The sequence below is a fragment of the Hakea prostrata genome, chromosome 7 (assembly GCF_041222555.1).
Source record: "Hakea prostrata isolate BN-2017 chromosome 7, UWA_Hpros_2, whole genome shotgun sequence".
NCBI classification, from domain to species: Eukaryota; Viridiplantae; Streptophyta; class Magnoliopsida; order Proteales; family Proteaceae; genus Hakea; species Hakea prostrata.
In genome coordinates, this window is record NC_142606.1 from 59,489,623 (window position 1) to 59,506,894 (window position 17,272).

The 17,272-nt window shown below is 35.0% G+C and overlaps 2 non-coding genes across 2 annotated transcripts; both read right to left on the reverse strand.

Moving 5' to 3' along the window:
• Window positions 1-2,103: 2,103 nt before the first annotated feature.
• On the reverse strand, window positions 2,104-2,406 carry LOC149011520 (signal recognition particle RNA). The gene has a single exon (XR_016174895.1).
• A 7,504-nt stretch (window positions 2,407-9,910) lies between these two features.
• LOC149011521 (signal recognition particle RNA) lies at window positions 9,911-10,213 on the reverse strand. The gene has a single exon (XR_016174918.1).
• Between the last annotated feature and the right edge of the window lie 7,059 nt (window positions 10,214-17,272).

Below are 17,272 nucleotides of genomic sequence, written 5' to 3' on the forward strand. Positions count from 1 at the left end.
ATTCCCATTTGTTTATCTTCACCTTTACTTAAACCTCCCAACCGACAAAAACGTACTTCTTGATGGAATCAATTCCTATTTCTCAAATTTCAATTTGTCTCACTTTGTCATGTCTCTTGAATTCAAATCCATCTACTGCCAATGAATATATTTCAAAGGTTGAAAGATGAAATACTTAAAATTACAAATCTACGTTTAAGAATACAAAACATGTGCATTTGGACATGTAGCTTTACTAGTTGAATATAAAAGAAGAAAAAGACAAAGAAAAAGAGTCCACAAAGGAGAGAGAATAGAATAGAGAGATGAAGGCAAACTTAGAATCATACAAAATACATCAATAAAAAGAGAAAGTTTGGTATTTTAAAATTTTGTTTAGTAATGACATCATCATTACTTTAGTCCTTAACAGTAAGGTGCGTTTGTTATTGATTTCAAATCCAAAATGTCAATATATAATAGGATATATTGTCATGGTTGTCAGGGAGATGCTTTTGGTTTTATTTTCTAATTTTTATGTAAAGCAAAATGTTTTTTTATTACTATTATGGGAATATTATCTCATGGTTTTTCTTTTATGTTTATAGATAGGGAATTCAACCCATTTGTTTTTCTACGCCCAAACCACCGATCTTAGGTTGGTGTACCTCATAGGATTCATCACCTATGGTATTGTTATCCCAAGGTTGGTAACCTCTAAAATTGAGTGTGGTTCTTGTCAAACCCCCCCTCCAAGGTCACTCTCCTCTTTAGTTCCTCCTTCATATGTAACCTAGCTTCCTATCTTGTACCGTGCCCCCCCCCCCCCCCGGGCGCCCCCAAAAAATAATAATAATAATCCCTCTCCCATCCTCTCTACATTCCACCTTCCACCCTCCATCCCCTCCTCCTGAATAGGGACCTTGGTCCTCTATATTCATCCCATCTACCCCCTCACCCTCCACCATCTTTGATCTAAACCTCCACTTCATTCCTCCTCACTCTGATGGCCTCTCCACCCGAGCCTTATGTCCCATCTCAACCCTTGAGGCTGATATCTCTCTCTGAAAGGATGCTTTGATTGGAAAATTCCTCGGTGTTTGTCCTCCCTTTTCAAGCACTAGAAAACCCAAGGTTGCCTTGATGTCTTCCTCCTAACAACAATACTTTCCTATTCTGATTTCCGTCTTCACTGGCCAAAACCTACTCCCTCAATGGAGCACCCTAGCACGTAAGCAACTTGCGAATTACGAGTACAACAAAAGCATAAGGAACCCTCGAGAACTCCCTTTACATTTGTGCCGGTACTCTCCAATGATCTTCAATGCAACTTCCGAACATTTCTCAGATTTACCCTATCTTGGCTCCCCTCTCTATTCCCCCAATTCATCTTTATAGTATCTGGCTCACTATAAGGAGCACCCTCATACTCAGAATTAAGGGTAGAAGCAAAGGCAAGCTTCTCCTACTTGCTTGCTGCTCATTGAGCGACGATTCTTCATTTGGGTTAGCTGCCATTTAATGTTTCCTGTTGATATGTTTATGGAGCTAAACAAATAAAATTAGAAGGAGAGATAGCTAATTCTCGCAAAAGAAACAAAGGATATATTTATACTAACACATAGAAGATGTCCACAGATCCGGTTCTCTTCTTGTATCACCAGTAATACCAAGAATTAAGGGTAGAAGTAGAGACAAGCTTCCCCTACTTGCTAGCGGTTCGTTGAGCGACGATTCTTTATTTGGATTAGCTGATAACCCGACGGGGGGAAGCTCCCTCACAGCATTATGGATATGGCTCAGAGCATATTGAACCCTCCACAAATCTCTTTACATTCGAGCCCACACCCTCTGAAGGTCTTCGACTCTTCAACTCAACATCCGGACATTTCTTCTCATACGGACTCACAACTCACAAGTTGAGCCATGAGTAAGAGGTGGATACTGGTTGTGATTCAACTTTGAAAATAGAAGTTATAGGCTTGGGCATTATGGTCATTTTATCCATTTTGGGAACTTTGAAAATAAAAATTATAGCCTTGGGTGTTATGGTCATTTTATTCATATGAGGTTGGGGGAAGTTGTCCCATTTGGAAGGATTCTTAGGAAATAAAATAAAAATAAAAAAGTGATTGTCCGACTGGAGATACCTCTTGGGGCACAATGGGTTCAAGGCACACCAGCTTGTAATCCTTCCACCGTTAGGAGCGGGAGGTTATCGCTGCTCTGTGAAACCAGCCTGACGCATTGCCCTCCACTCTAAGAGCCATGAAGTCCAAGCCTTCGCCTAAACCACATGGCTCAACTCCTCACTTGGAACGGGCAAGCCAGAAACTATACCATTGAATCCGACCCAGCAAGAGCTGTACCAGCGTCCAATCACCTTATTGCCCCCCTTGGTTACAAGCTCTCGCTACTGAGCTCGGCATTCAATCCTTTGGAGACATGACCTTATGAGATAACACCTTTAGATGAAATTCCCAATGTGGGACTAAACTGGAAGCATGATTGTTCTCGACAGCATTGGAATTGGTCATCTAAACAATAGATTGTTTCAAATCCTAATTAAGATGGTATCCTTTTTTTGGTTCAATTAAGGTGGAATCCCACGCCTTCAATTTTCCTTCTTTTTTTTTTTTTTTTTTTTTTTTTATTTTTGGGTGAAAGATTACCATTATTGACCAGATGAGAAATCTGATCTAATATGTAATGCTCACACAGAATCAAAGACCTTTCAAATATAAATACTTGCCTTAAACATCATCTTTGCTTATAATACCGAAAAACATCATCTTGCTTATGTCGTATTGAATAAATATCATTTAAAACGGTTTGATATAGTTGTGCTATTTGATAAATGGTATGACAATAATATGAACAAAATGATTTAAATGAACCATACTGCATTAATACGGTACTGAATATCTGAATCATTTTGTACCGAATCAATATACAGTCATGGAACACCTACTGTGAACTGCATATCTAATTTGGGGTTTTTGCTGTTTATATCTTCTGCTGATAGATTCAGGCATTTTTAAGCATGTTTTTCTTGATTCTGATTTTGTAATTGGTCTGTTGTTACATCTACTAGTACCTTGTGTATAAAAAAACTTCTAGACTGTTATTTTGAGTTTTATCAGTACTCTGATATTAAAATTACTTGCTGTAATTGGCTTTGAAATTTGTATTCTTATTTATTTCCTTGTTTGTTTCTTTGCCATGGCTCCTACCCGATATGAGCTTGACAAGTATGAAGGCAAAGGAGACTTTGTTGTCTGGAGTAATAGAATGCATGCAATACTTGTACAAAACCATAGCCATAAGGCTTTGAAAAGTATTGATAAACTCCACTCTTCTATGATTGATGATGAAAAGGCTGATATGATGGAGTTATGCTATACTACCTTGATTTTACATTTGGGAAATAATGTTATGAGAAGAGTAAGGGATTGTACTGAAACTAATCAGGTATGGTCTAAACTTGAAGAATTATACATGACCCCATCCCTACCTAGCATCGCCTTGTTAAAAGAACTATTGTTTAGTTTCAGAATGGATCCTTCTAAATCTTTGTGTGATAATATGGAAGAATTCTATAAAATATCATGTGATTTAGCTGATCTTAATGAAGAGCTATCTAATAATACACTTGTTGTCCTACTGTTAAATTATTTACCTGATTTTCATGTTAGTGTAAAGAATTCTATTAAATATGATAGAAAATCTGTGACTCTTGATGATGTGATGGAAGCTCTTAAGATTAGGGACATAGAGGTGAATCTGAAAAGAAAGGTAAAGCTGCTGGTGGGGGTTTGATTGGAAATTCTGAAATTAGGATTAACCTTGAAAATAAGAAAAAGAAGAAGTTTGTGGATAAGAATAACAACAATAATAATCAGAATAATAACAGTGGTAATAATAACAATAAGGCAAAGGGAAAAGTTTGTTATTATTGTAAGAAAGAGGGGCATATTAGGAAGAACTATTGGGAAAGATTGATAAAGCAAAAGGAGAATGGTGATGAGATAAATGAAGCTACTAATGTAGCTAATGTTACTAGTGATGCACTAGTTGCTTGACTTAATTTTGACCTAGAGAGTTGGATCCTTGATTCGGAGTGTACTTTCCATGACTCCTAGAAGAGAGTGTTTTGTGACCTTTAGGCCCATCAAAGGTGGTAAGGTTCTTATAGGAAATGACCAAGCATGTGAAGTTGAGGGTATTGGTTCTATAAGAACTAGGTTGGATGATGGGAAAGTGAGGGACCTAGAGCAAGTTAGACTTGTCTTGGTTTAAGGAATTTGTTATGAATTCGATTCAAAGGGTTGTCATTCTTGTTCTAAAGATAGTTGTCTTAGGGTTGTGAGGGAAAATGAAGCGGTCTTGACTGCTGAATTGAGGAATGGACTCTATTTTCTCAATGGGAATCTGATTCTTGGGGCTGCCTCTATTGTTAGCAAAGAACTAAGTGAAGTGGAGTTGTGGCATAAAAGACTAGGTCATATAGTAGCAAAGGCCTAGGTTATTTGTGTAGAAATGGTCACTTGAAACTAAATAAATTATAAACTTTAAAATTTTGTGACATTTGTGCCATGGATAAGCTCCATAAAAGCTAAATTTTCTCATTCTACTTATAAGACCTCTCATGTGCTTGACTGTATACATTCTAATTTGTACACAATGTTCCCCTTCCCTCTCAAGTGCACAATACTTCTTATCTATTATTGATGATTACTCTAGGATGGTGTAGTTGTATTTTCTTAGAGATAAATCTATTGTATTTGATAAGTTTCTTGAATGAAAAGTGATGATTGAAAATCAAATTGATAAGAAGATAAAGAAACTTAGAACTGATAATAGACTTAAGTTTTGTAATGAAAATTTTCTTGATTTTTGTAAAGAACATGGTATTAAAAGACATAGAACTTGCACTTATACTCCCCCAACAAAATGGAGTAACTGAAAGAATGAATAGAACCATCATAGATAGAGTAAAAGTGTATGCTCATTGAGTCTAGCCTAAGTAAGAGGTTTTGGGTTGAGGCTGCTAGTACAGCCTATTTTGTCATTAATAGGTCTCCAAATTCCTCTATAGACTTTGAAACTCCTGAAAGTAAGTGATCTAATGCTGGTTGTGAATATAGTATTTTAAAACCTTTTGGGTGTGTAGCTTATGTCCATCAAAGTATGGGAAAGTTGGAGCCTAAGGGTAGAAAGTGTTTGTTCTTAAATTATCCTTATGGAGTTAAGGGTTATAGGTTGTGGGGTCTTGAAAGCAAGAAAGTAATAGTTAGTAGAGATGTTAGGTTTAATAAAGTGGAGTTTGTTAAACCTAAGTCTTCTAGTAGAGAACCCCATTACCCAAGACCTTGATGGTAGTCTTATTGAGGTAGAGTTTGAGGGTAGGCCTAGTATGGATCTTGATACCCCTGATCCTATTGATCTGGACTCTCCTAGTGGGTCTTTGGAAGTTAAACAAGAAGATGTTGAAGAAGGACCCCTAGATAATTATCTCTTTGCTAGGGATAGGGCAAGAAGAGAGATTAGGAAGCCTTCTAGGTTTGCTAATATGAGTGAAAGTGAGCTTTCTAGTTCAGACTTGGTTTCTATTGCCTTTAGTGTTGCTAATCAATTGGAAACAAGTGAACCTAGAACCTTTAAAGAAGCCCTAGATAGCCCTGATAAAGGTAAATGGTTAGTTGCCATGGAAGAAAAGATGGACTCTTTAGTTAGGAATGAAACTTGGAAGCTTGTGAATAGACCCAAGAGTAATAAAGTCATTGGTTGTAAGTGGGTTTATAAGCTTAAGTCTGGAATTTCAGGAATTGAAAAACCTAGGTTTAAGGCTAGGTTAGTAGCTAAAGGTTATTCCCAAACTAAAGGTATTGATTATAATGAGGTGTTCTCAGCTGTGATTAGACATACCTCAATTTGGGTTCTTTTGTATCTTGTTGCTATATTTGACCTTGAGTTGGAACAAATGGATGCCTTTATGAATGGTAGACCTGAGGAACAAATTTTCATGAGTCAAACTAAGGGTTTTATAGCGAAAGGAGATGAAGGAAAGGTTTGTTTGTGGTTGAGATCTTTGTATGGGTTGAAACAATCCCAAGACAATGGTACAAGATATTTGATGCTTTTATGCTTAAGAATAAGTTTTGGAGAAGCTAGTTATGATCATTGTGAGTAATATTGTGAATTCAAACCTCATGCTTTTATTTATCTCTTGTTGTATGTTGATGATATGCTCATCGCTTGCAAAGATAAATTTCAAATTTATAAGTTGAAGAATGTTCTTAAATCTGAGTTTGAAATGAAGGATTTAGGGGCTTCAAGGAGAATCTTGGTATTGACATATTTAGAGATAGATCTAATGACTTTCTTACTTTGTCTCAAGTAGGTTACTTGCATAAATTGATTACTAGCTTTGGAAGTGCAAATTATAGAGTTGTTGATACTCTTTTGGGTGCACATTTTAAGTTGAAATCTTATTTCAATGCTGTTTTAACTAAAAAAAAACTTATCAAACTTGTGTTGGATCTCTTATGTATGTTATGGTCTGTTCTAGGCCTGATTTAGCCTATGTTATTGGGCTAGTTTGTAGGGTTTATGAGTCATCCTGTGATGTTCATTGGACTGTTGTACTGTGGATTTTAAGATACTTGCATAATTCAGCTGCTAGTTATAAACTTTTGTATGATAATACTTGTGGTGTTAAGTTGGATTTGTGACTCTGATTTTACTGCTGCGTTTGATAAGGGAAGATCATTAACTGGTTATGTGTTTACTATTGGTCGAAACTTGATTAGTTGGAAGTCTTCCCTTCAGCATGTGGTTGCTCTTTCTACCATTGAGGCTGAGTATATTGCCTTATATGAGGCTGTTAAGGAGGCTCTTTGGCTTAAGGGTATCCTTGGAGAACTTGGTTTTGGTGATATATGTTCCTCTATACATTCTGATTCTTAGTGCTATTTGTCTCTCTAAGAATAACATGTTTCATGAACATACTAAACATGTGGATGTGAGGTTGCACTTTATTAGGGATATTATCTCCAAGGGTTTGGTCAAGATTGTTAAGATTGATACATCTATCAATCCTGCTGATATCTTGATTAAAGTGGTACCTGTTAACAAGTTCAAAATTGTATTGAACATGTTGGAGGTGCTTGTTGTTTAAGTTTTCATTCACTTTCTTATTTTTCTGTTTCTTTGGTAAGTTCTTTGTGATTCAAGTAATACTGCACAGCCAAAATCAGTGTCAAGGTGGAGGATGTTGGAATTGTTCTTTAGCAAGGCATTTTTGTCCTTTTATCTTAAGAGGGATATATATTATTTTTATGAGGGGCATTTCAGTCCTTTCATTTTGTTGTAATTCATTTAACCCCAAAAGGGGGTTTAGGGTTTTCAGTTTGTGAGATTTTGTTTTAGGTTTGTGCTCTCTCTGCGTGATGCGATTGTCTCTCTTGCTGTTGCATCTGGTGTGAGGTGCTCTCGTGGTGATTTTCTTGGTTGTTTGAAGGCTTCTTGGTCTTCGGTTGAGCCTTCTTGTGCTCGATGACTCATCGGTGGAGTATGAATCAGGTGAGATCATTTCATGGCCGTTGTTCTTGCTGTGCCATGAGCTATTTCTCGATCTCTTGAGAGTTTCATCTCTGAGTTGATATATTTGTTGTAGAGAGTTCCTGTTGTACCCAACTTAACATTGACATTAGTTGTGCATGTTATCTGGAGTTTGGCAATAAGGATTCTTGATAAAGTCAAAATGAGGGCTCTTGGGAGATATAGAAATATGTAATACTTATGTTCTATAAATTCCTAGTTTATATCTTCTTTATCCCAGTCTTTGTATTATATATATATATAGCATAAGAAATATACACAAAGGAAGCGTGAAATATTTTCATTTTCCTAATTTGGTGTAAGAAAAGGTTCACTCTTTTGTCCAGTTAATAGAAGGTTTCCGACTAATCGTGAATATAGGTAAAAAATAATATAAAATAAAAATATAGATCGGTAAGAAAAAGGAATTACCCGAAATTTATTCTTAGAATTCAATTTTTTGTCACCAAAGAAAATCCTATTCTTCTTGTGATTTTATCATTATGACAAACTAAATAATTGTTTGCCACAATAAATTAATGCTCTACTTATTGATTGAAGTTTAGTTTAAGGGAAATAAACCGTGGAGCTGAATAACTCACTGACCAAAACACCTTTTAAAAGATTATGCGGTACGATTGGATCAACTAAGCCCTTTTGGAATAAATACTGAGCCACTTGTGAACCATCAGATATTGTCTTATTCAATGTCTGTTCAATTACTCTTTTACCTACAAATGCAATGCAGGCATTGGGTTCGACAATAATAATACCTCCGAACATACCAAAACTTGCTGTCACCCCACCGATCTTGGGAGATGTAGGATTTAAACATAGAATAAATTTTTATTTGATCCCATGGCCCTTCTTTCTTGCTTATCCGTTTATTGATGGCAGGGTTGACCTTTGCCCTGTGGCACTCTGTTCGTATATACTTACTCAACGGAAGAGAACTCGATCTGTCAACGTGGGCTATGATAATTATATACGGTAGAATATATTTTAACCATTTGTATCAAGCTCAAACTCCCTTCTTGCATTTTTGCTCCTCTAAAAGAAGAAGGAGAAGGAACAAAAGCAAAGAGGTTTTGGTTGCCATTGAATCATCTATTTACAATTTAAGATCTATTCAGAGCAAACATAGTTTGTCAGATAATGCAATGTGTGGTATTTTTCTTGGTTTTTTTTTTTTTTTTTTTTTTTTTTGAAGTGACCTTAATCTTTGTTGTTACCAATTGATTGTTCTCTTGATTTGAAAAGGATATTTGTACTACTCTTTTTCTCATAGTGGATTGATGCAATATTTGTGCCATGGTTTTTTCCCTCTACCCTGGAGGGTTTTCCCACGTAAAAATTCTAAGAGTAATTTTCTTTTTCAGGGTTGCTAAACCCCGTTTATTTGTTACCAAAAAAAAAAGGAAAATATGTTCACATATATTTACAAAAATAGGTAAATTATTGATAATGATATATATATTTTTTTCAATAGGATAGAGGTAAATTAAAACATTAGTTAAAAAAATATATATACATGACTTCAACCATAAAAAGTCAGCTGCAAACCAATGGTAGTTAGTTACCTTATTAACAATAGATATTTTATTTACAATATAAAATCAAATAACAAAAATTGTACAAGAAATAAAGAAACAAAGAATATAAAATCAAATAAAGAATAAAAAATAAAAAAAGATAAACAGTAAATAAATTGAGAAAGAGAAAGAGTACCTAATTGTGGAGAATATTTTTTTCCCAAATTTTCCTTAACCAACACCTATAAAAAAGGAAGAAAAAAAACCGAAGAGAACAATAGGAAGAGAAGAGGAGGGATGAGGGATATGAGAGAATAAATAGGAATTGAAAAGTTAGTTTCTAATTAAGAATGACATTTTGAATATCTAATAAGATTTTTTTTTCAAAGATTTCCTTTAACCCACCTTTATAGAAAGAGAAGAAAATAAATAGGAAGAAAAGATGTGAGAGAGAAGAGAGGGGAGAATAAATAGGGATTGAGGAATTAGTTTTTAACTAGAGATGACATTTATACCCATTATTTTTCCTTTAAAATTATGTGTGTGTTGTGTGTTTGATCCGTTGCTTATTTGGGTTTATTCCCAACAATGGTCATTATATCCATTTCAAAAACTTTGAAAATATAAATTATAGGCTTGGGCATTTGAATTTCATCCATGGCTTATGGTCATTTTATCCATTTTGGGAACTTTGAAAATAGAAATTATAGCCTTGGGTGTTACGGTCATTTTATTCATATGAGGTTGGGGGAAGTTGTCCCATTTGGAAGGATTCTTAGGAAATAAAATAAAAATAAAAAAGTGATTGTCCGACTGGAGACACCTCTTGGGGCACAATGGGTTCAAGGCACACCAGCTTGTAATCCTTCCACCGTTAGGAGCGGGAGGTTATCGCTGCTCTGTGAAACCAGCCTGACGCATTGCCCTCCACTCTAAGAGCCATGAAGTCCAAGCCTTCGCCTAAACCACATGGCTCAACTCCTCACTTGGAATGGGCAAGCCAGAAACTGTACCGTTGAATCGGACCCAACAAGAGCTGTACCAGCATCCAATCACCTTATTGCCCCCCTTGGTTACAAGCTCTCGCTACTGAGCTCGGCATTCAATCCTTTGGAGACATGACCTTATGAGATAACAACTTTAGATGATGATTCCAATGTGGGACTAAACTTGAAGCATGATTGTTCTCTACAACATTGGAATTGGTCACTAAACAATAGATCTTTTTCAAATCCTAATTAAGATGGTATCCCACACCTTCAAGTTTACCATTATTTTTATTTTTAAAATTTTTTAGGGTGAAATAGAACCATTATTGACCAGACGAGAAATTAATTTCTTTCCATTCACACAGAATCAAAGACCTCTCGAAGATCAATACCTGCTTTAAACATCATCTCGCTTATATCGTTATGAATAAATATCGTTCACTAATGTTTAGCATAGTTGTAATATTTGATAAATAGTACTAAATGATATGAAAAAAAGGGTTTACATGAACCATACTGCATTGATATGGTACAAATATCAAAATCGTTTTGTACCGAATCAATAGAGTATGGTCAGAATCAATAGAAAATGGTTGTAATAGATACAACCAAACTATGTAATTGTTGTTTTAACTAATATGAATTTTATTTAGCATCAAAAAATAGAGTATGGTCATGGAACATATACCAATACGTTTAGTATAATGGTATAAAGTAAATTTATTCAGTGGCGTATCAATACCATAATAAATACTGATTTCATACTAAATTCCTTTTTCTTTTGGGTATGATTTTCATATCGAATTGACACCCTTAAATTTTGAAGTACTTTTTAATATGAAAAATATTTTCATGCAACAAATGCAATCACCTCCCTTCCTGTCATTCCATCGACATGTTCCTTAGCGCCTATTAGAATGATTTTTCTAGCAGAACTTAATCTTACATCACTTTTGAGATAGGTGAGAATGAAAGTAGAAAATACGCAATCATTTAAATGATTGATGCAACTAGCTAAAAATGTATAGTCATATAAATTTTAATGAATAGTATCTGATTATTATTTAGTTATGAATTGTAATTTGAAATTTGGAATAAAATAAATATATTAACGTAACTATTTGTTATCCAATTATTTGTTGATAATATTTTCAATCGCTAGTCTCTTTCAAATGCTCTAGTACAAAGATATCTATAAAATTTATGCAAATTTCCTACTTTTGAAGTCTATACATTAAATCAACACATACACCCATAAAATATTAGATTCACAAATGCGGGAAAAAAAAATTCCAATCAAAATCGTTACAACAATCATACATTTGAAACTTGGCATTTTTAATAAGTCAATCAAGGACTTGTCAGATAACCCAACATCATAAGTAATTTTTGTGTCTATACTTTTCGTCAATTATTTTGGGGTGTCTCTTAAGTTTTTCCTTTTTTACGTAAATATACGATGTTAAGTGTAGATAAACATTAATAATAGAATAAATTCCAAGAGGTCTAAACACAATAGCATTGATATGTGTATGTACTTTTGCTTTTCCTTCATATTTGGTTATTCTTTAATAGAAAAAGCAACATTAAGACATAAATTTTTTTTTTACATAAAAAATTAAAATATCCTCCAAGTTTCATATTTTGACTTTTTACGTGAAAATCATAAGATAGAAAGTGATCAGCCCCAGCCATTTGATTAATAGATCATAGTAATAGATTAAAAAGTACAAACAATAAACTGCAGGTTTGACTTATATCTTCAAAATTGAGTCATTCAAATCCCCTACCAAATATATCAATGATGTCAATTTTTGAAGTTGAGTACTGTAATCCAAATCACAAATAATAATAATAATAATAATAAAATAATAATAATAATAATAATAATAAAAATAATAAAAGTTTTTAAGCGCGTCATGAAAGACAAATCTTCCACCAGGGCACTCCAAGAAAATCACAACTCATATTTAGTTCCCACATAAACGGACCAGGCATTAAGCAATTGTTAAGAATAATAAATAAAATGGATATTGTTCAATTGGATTCTGCAGGTACGTGAAAATGTCACTCCTTTGGTGAAACTTACTCTGTGGAACCAAGTGCCATGTGAGGCCTAGGCAACATATAGCAAGAATGTTAATTGTATAATTAAATATAAAATCAAGAAAAAAGATACGAGATCTAAAAATAACAAGAGAAGATAATGTTGTTCGGTTAGAGCTCTACGTCTACGGAGAAAGGAGGCTACTTTGATTTTCATTAATCCTAGGGTTTTACAACGATTCACAATTTATCAGCTTATTTTCACTGCCTTATCCTCTTTATCTGGGTACAAGTTTATGATCCGATCCAATACCATTTAATACTCTCCCTATTTATTCTTTTTCTTTCTATTTATTCTCTCATCTTCTCTCACGCACCACTAAAGGGAAATAGTTGAATTTCAAAAGCTAAACTTTTCTGCTATATCTTCTCCACGGACTATAATTAATCAGGTATTTTTTTTATTTCTCTCTCTTTTTCGATTTATTTTCCTCCTTTCTCTCCTGATTTTTTTTTCTTTGATGCTTTCTCCATTTTTTTTTCTTTTTTTTCTTTTGGGTTTGCCAACCCCGGTTTCCAAGGCTTTACCCTGACTAATCTGGTGTTCGACCCGGGTCGCACACTTGGCTGTGGTGGGCGAGTCTCCCAGCGGGGATTTTTTGCATCCACAAGGTTTTGAAAAGTTTATTGTAAATCAAATAAATAGAATACTGCCAAAAGCAAACAAATCGTGAAAGAATTCATAATCTCTAAGTCTTCTTCTGAACTTTGAATTCATCTTTTGAATTCTATTTCTTTCTTTTTTCTTTTTTTTCTTCTTTTTTTTTTTTTGGGTTATGTTAATCTAGTAAAATAGGTTACAATCTTACAAGATCAAATGGAATAAAATTGATAGGTTACAATCTCATATAGGTTCTTTATTTCTTGTCACTTTTGGTTTCAAAAAAAAAAAAAAAAAAAGAAAAAAAAGAAAAGATAACAATTAACTAATACAAAAATTCGTTATTAAAATTGAATTACTTTTAAAACTGGTTGTAAATTTTAAAATTTTGTAAACAATTTACTCCTAAAGCCCAAAAAAATTCGAATTTTTACTTATTTATTCCCTAATATATAAACTTATCAAGTAAATCTTTTTCCTTTTTTGAGTACTAAAAATTTTGTAATTATTGTTCACCCCCCTCCCAATGTTGAATCTTGGGTCCGCCCCTGATGATGACCCATATAATAAGAAAGCATTAAAGCAAGTGGGTAGTTAAATTAATGTCTATGTGCAACTCGTATTCTATAGGATTTTCTAACCTTTTGATTTTGTCTTAGAGCCGTGTGGAAGGACCTGTAACCGTCATTTTCTTTTATCAAGTCTTAAATCATGTTTAGATTACCACTGGAACTCCTTCTTTGCTTGCAATTTTGAAAATTGGACTAGTTATGCAAAAACAACGAAGGGAAACGGGTATTAAAAAATTAGGAAAATTTTAATGAACACCTCATTTTATATTATTATATTATTCTACTGAAAATTTTATTTTATTCCCTATTATTTTAACAAGAATTACTTTTATTTTCTTCTCAAATGTTTTATATATAGATCGTCCTTAAAAGATCAATTATTATCTCTTCTTTTTCCTGATATTTTAAAATGACTAAATTATCCTTTTCTTTTACCTCCTCAATCCATTATGTTGATATTGTTATAAAATAGAGAAGATATATTAAATACAAAGAAGAAAATTATGACAAAATGAATTGAACTCTTCTAACGAAATATGTGCATTACATATTTATAGTAAAAGTAATTTTTTTCTTTACTATGAAAATATCAAGAGTCCACAAGGAAATACAATGTATGATTCTTGCACACAATAAAATGATCTTGATATAGAAGGATGCATTGATGTGTTCTTTAGTTTTTTTTGGTCAAATGTGTTCTTTAGTTAAGGGAACGTGAATCTCCAAGATTGCATATTGAGATGGCTAAGATCTTCATTTGGAAACATCTTTTGATATGATCTCTTTGAGGGTGATGGACATCCATAATCAATATTATTTGTAACACTCCCCCTTGAATGTCCATCAATAGATAATGTACCTTGTCAAAATCTTACTAAGAAAAAAGTGAGGTTTGTTTCTTATCCACGAAGGATCAACTAGCTGATATTTTCTCCAAACCATTTTCATTTCAAAGATTCAATCTCTTACTAGGCAATCTCCATGTCTCCTCTCTGCCGTTGAGATTGCGGGGGCATGTTGGTGAACCTCCACAAGTCCCACAAGGACTCTACCACAGAAAATCGCAAAGGCCAAGTTTGAAGAGTTTAATGTCAAATGAATTACCTCAAGTTGTTTCAATCAAAGGTGGAGATCTCCTTTCAAATAAATTCAAATTTGAAATTCAGAATCAGAGTTACAAGACAATTCAAATACATCAATAGTTAGACTGTCTCAAAGATTCAAAATTCAACTAGGACTCTCTCAAACAAGATTCGAAATTCAAATCTCAACAGTTGGACAAGAGAGCCAAAATTCAAGAGTTGTAACTTAATCGAAAACTCTTTACGAATTCTTTTATAAGTCATGTACATACCATTCAACATCAATATATGAAATCACAGCAGCTTTCCAATCGTCGATGTAGGCTGAATCAAGCAACCGAACCACGTTAAAACCTTGTGTCTTCTTCTCCATTTCTTCTTCTCTTCTTCTTCCTCACATATAATATCAATTTTCAACAATCCAAGACAACCAAGAATCAGGGAAAAGTTGGGCTTGAGAGGAGAAAGGAGAGGAGGGGTAATAAGGAGTGGATGACACAGAAAGAGATCCTGTAGTTGTTTTTTATTTTTTATTTTTTTTATTTTTTGGGTCAATGATATGTTATAGTTGCTAAATAGGTAGAAGGGGTTGCAGAGGAGGGGGATGAATCTCTTCTGATATAAGGTTCCAGTGCCTTCATGAGCTCCTCTTGTTAAGGATAGATCGTTTGTTACTACTTAGCTATATACTCCCAATACACTGTATCATATTTCTCTTGTATAACCTACTATGTATTTTCTATAAATACATACTTTAAATCTCTACTTTGATATATGAGAAATCAAATCCTACATGGTATCAGGTTTTAGTTTCGAGCATTTGCCCTAATTCCTAGTATGGCTTCCACTCCTTTCTCTTCTTCCTCTACGATGTCCTCACCATTGATTGTGAGCATCAACGTTGTTGTTGCTTACCTTTAAAGCTCAATTCTTCTAATTTCCTCTTATGGTGTGCTCAGTTTTTACCACTTCAGTGCGGCTATGATTTGTTGGGTTACCTAGATGGTTCGTTGCCACGGCCCTCTGCAACTCCTAGTTCTGATGGTTCTGTTTCATCTCATTCACCAGCAGAAATCTGGGATCGTCAGGATCAACTTATTTCAGCTGGTTGGTTGCATCGAGTGTACGACCGCCCATTAGGGGGGGGGGGGGGGAGGGGAGGGGGGGTGCCCCCCCCCCCCCAACAAAAATGGGAAAAAAAGGATGTTGGAAAAAAAGAAAAAAAGTCACGGTTTTGGGCGGAACTTCTAGGCGCGTTACAACGTCGCTTTCCTTAAGACGTGATTCGCCCTCACACCAAGGTGCTATGAGCTATTGCGAACCGTCTCCCAGGATACAAAGAAGCCCAACTTCGAGTTGAATCTCTTGAGTTTTGCTGAGCACTCGCAAAACTTAAGAACAGAGAAGACTTCGGGATTTTCTCTCTTGTACTGCTGTTGTGAAGCTAGACGTATATATAGGCATTGAGGTGCCTCTACTGAACAGTTCATGACTCTGTTCATATGGATGCACCTCTCTGTAGGGATACGAATGCTGACGTTCAGATATGAGCCGTCGGATCGTTCGGCCGCACGATCTAACGGTCCATATTGAACCATCAAAACAATATTTATGGATCTACTTCCATCGCCCTAGATCTACCGTTGATCACAACACACGGTTTAGATCTGATCTCGCTCGAAGCGATGCAATTGCAAAGTGCTAAGTGCGTGCGCCACAAACGCCCACAGCCCACAGCCCACGCCGCGCGTGCGCGTGCGCGCTCGGACGGTATACCGTCCTCACTCATACATTGCACACACACTGGCGTGTCTCATTATTATAAGTTAGAGTTAATAGGTGGTACCTATTAATTAACCTGGATTCCGACACCTCGGTTTCCAATGTGGGACTATATAATAATACACTTTCCTAAAATAACTAAAGGAAAGTTTTCCGCACTTACAGATCCAATAAAATGAAACATATTTTATTATATTAAAAATAATACAACATTCCCCCACTATTTTCAATATAATGAAAATAAATACACAACAACAACTGGGAACCAAATGCTTAAATGGTAGGTGTACTTAGACTTGAACCTCCACTTAGTGAAATCCATCAAAGCTAATCAGAAGTATACAGTAGACAAGTCTTTGAACTGATAATTCTATGATGACAAGCTGGACGTATCTCACACACTTGAATTCTTCTCCGAATACTCTCCAAAAACAGACACTGATAAGGCCATGTGTCTCTATCCCGGTATCATGAGTGCCTTAGAGTCTAAGCCCAAACTCAACAGAAGCGGCCCTCACTTCATGCACTCACTTAGGTAGATCTATCAGAAGTGTCCTGTAATAAACAAGAACTGTTATAGATCTATTAAGAGCATATAGCTCATCCTCCATCTACATTACAGGAACCAAGCACTCCTTTATGGGATGGTATATTATTAGTGCTTGCAGACCACTCCATACAGAGTACTTTACTGATTGAACTCAAATTTGATATCTCAAGTATTGAGACGAGTTTCCTCTCACGGGTGATCTTAGGAAATGGGCTTAAGACCCATCCCTCTTGCAGTATTTTTGACCAAATCCCTTGTAAGACCTTTTGTCAATGGATCTGCCAAATTTTGACTTGATCTTACAAAATCGATGGTAATTACTCCATCAACTATCAACTGCCTTACTAAACTATGTCTAAGTCCAATATGTCTTGACTTTCCATTGTAAATCTGGCTATAGGCTCTAGCCAAGGTTGCTTTACTATCACAATGAAGCGATATTGGTGGCATGGGTTTTGGCCATATTGGAATTTCTAT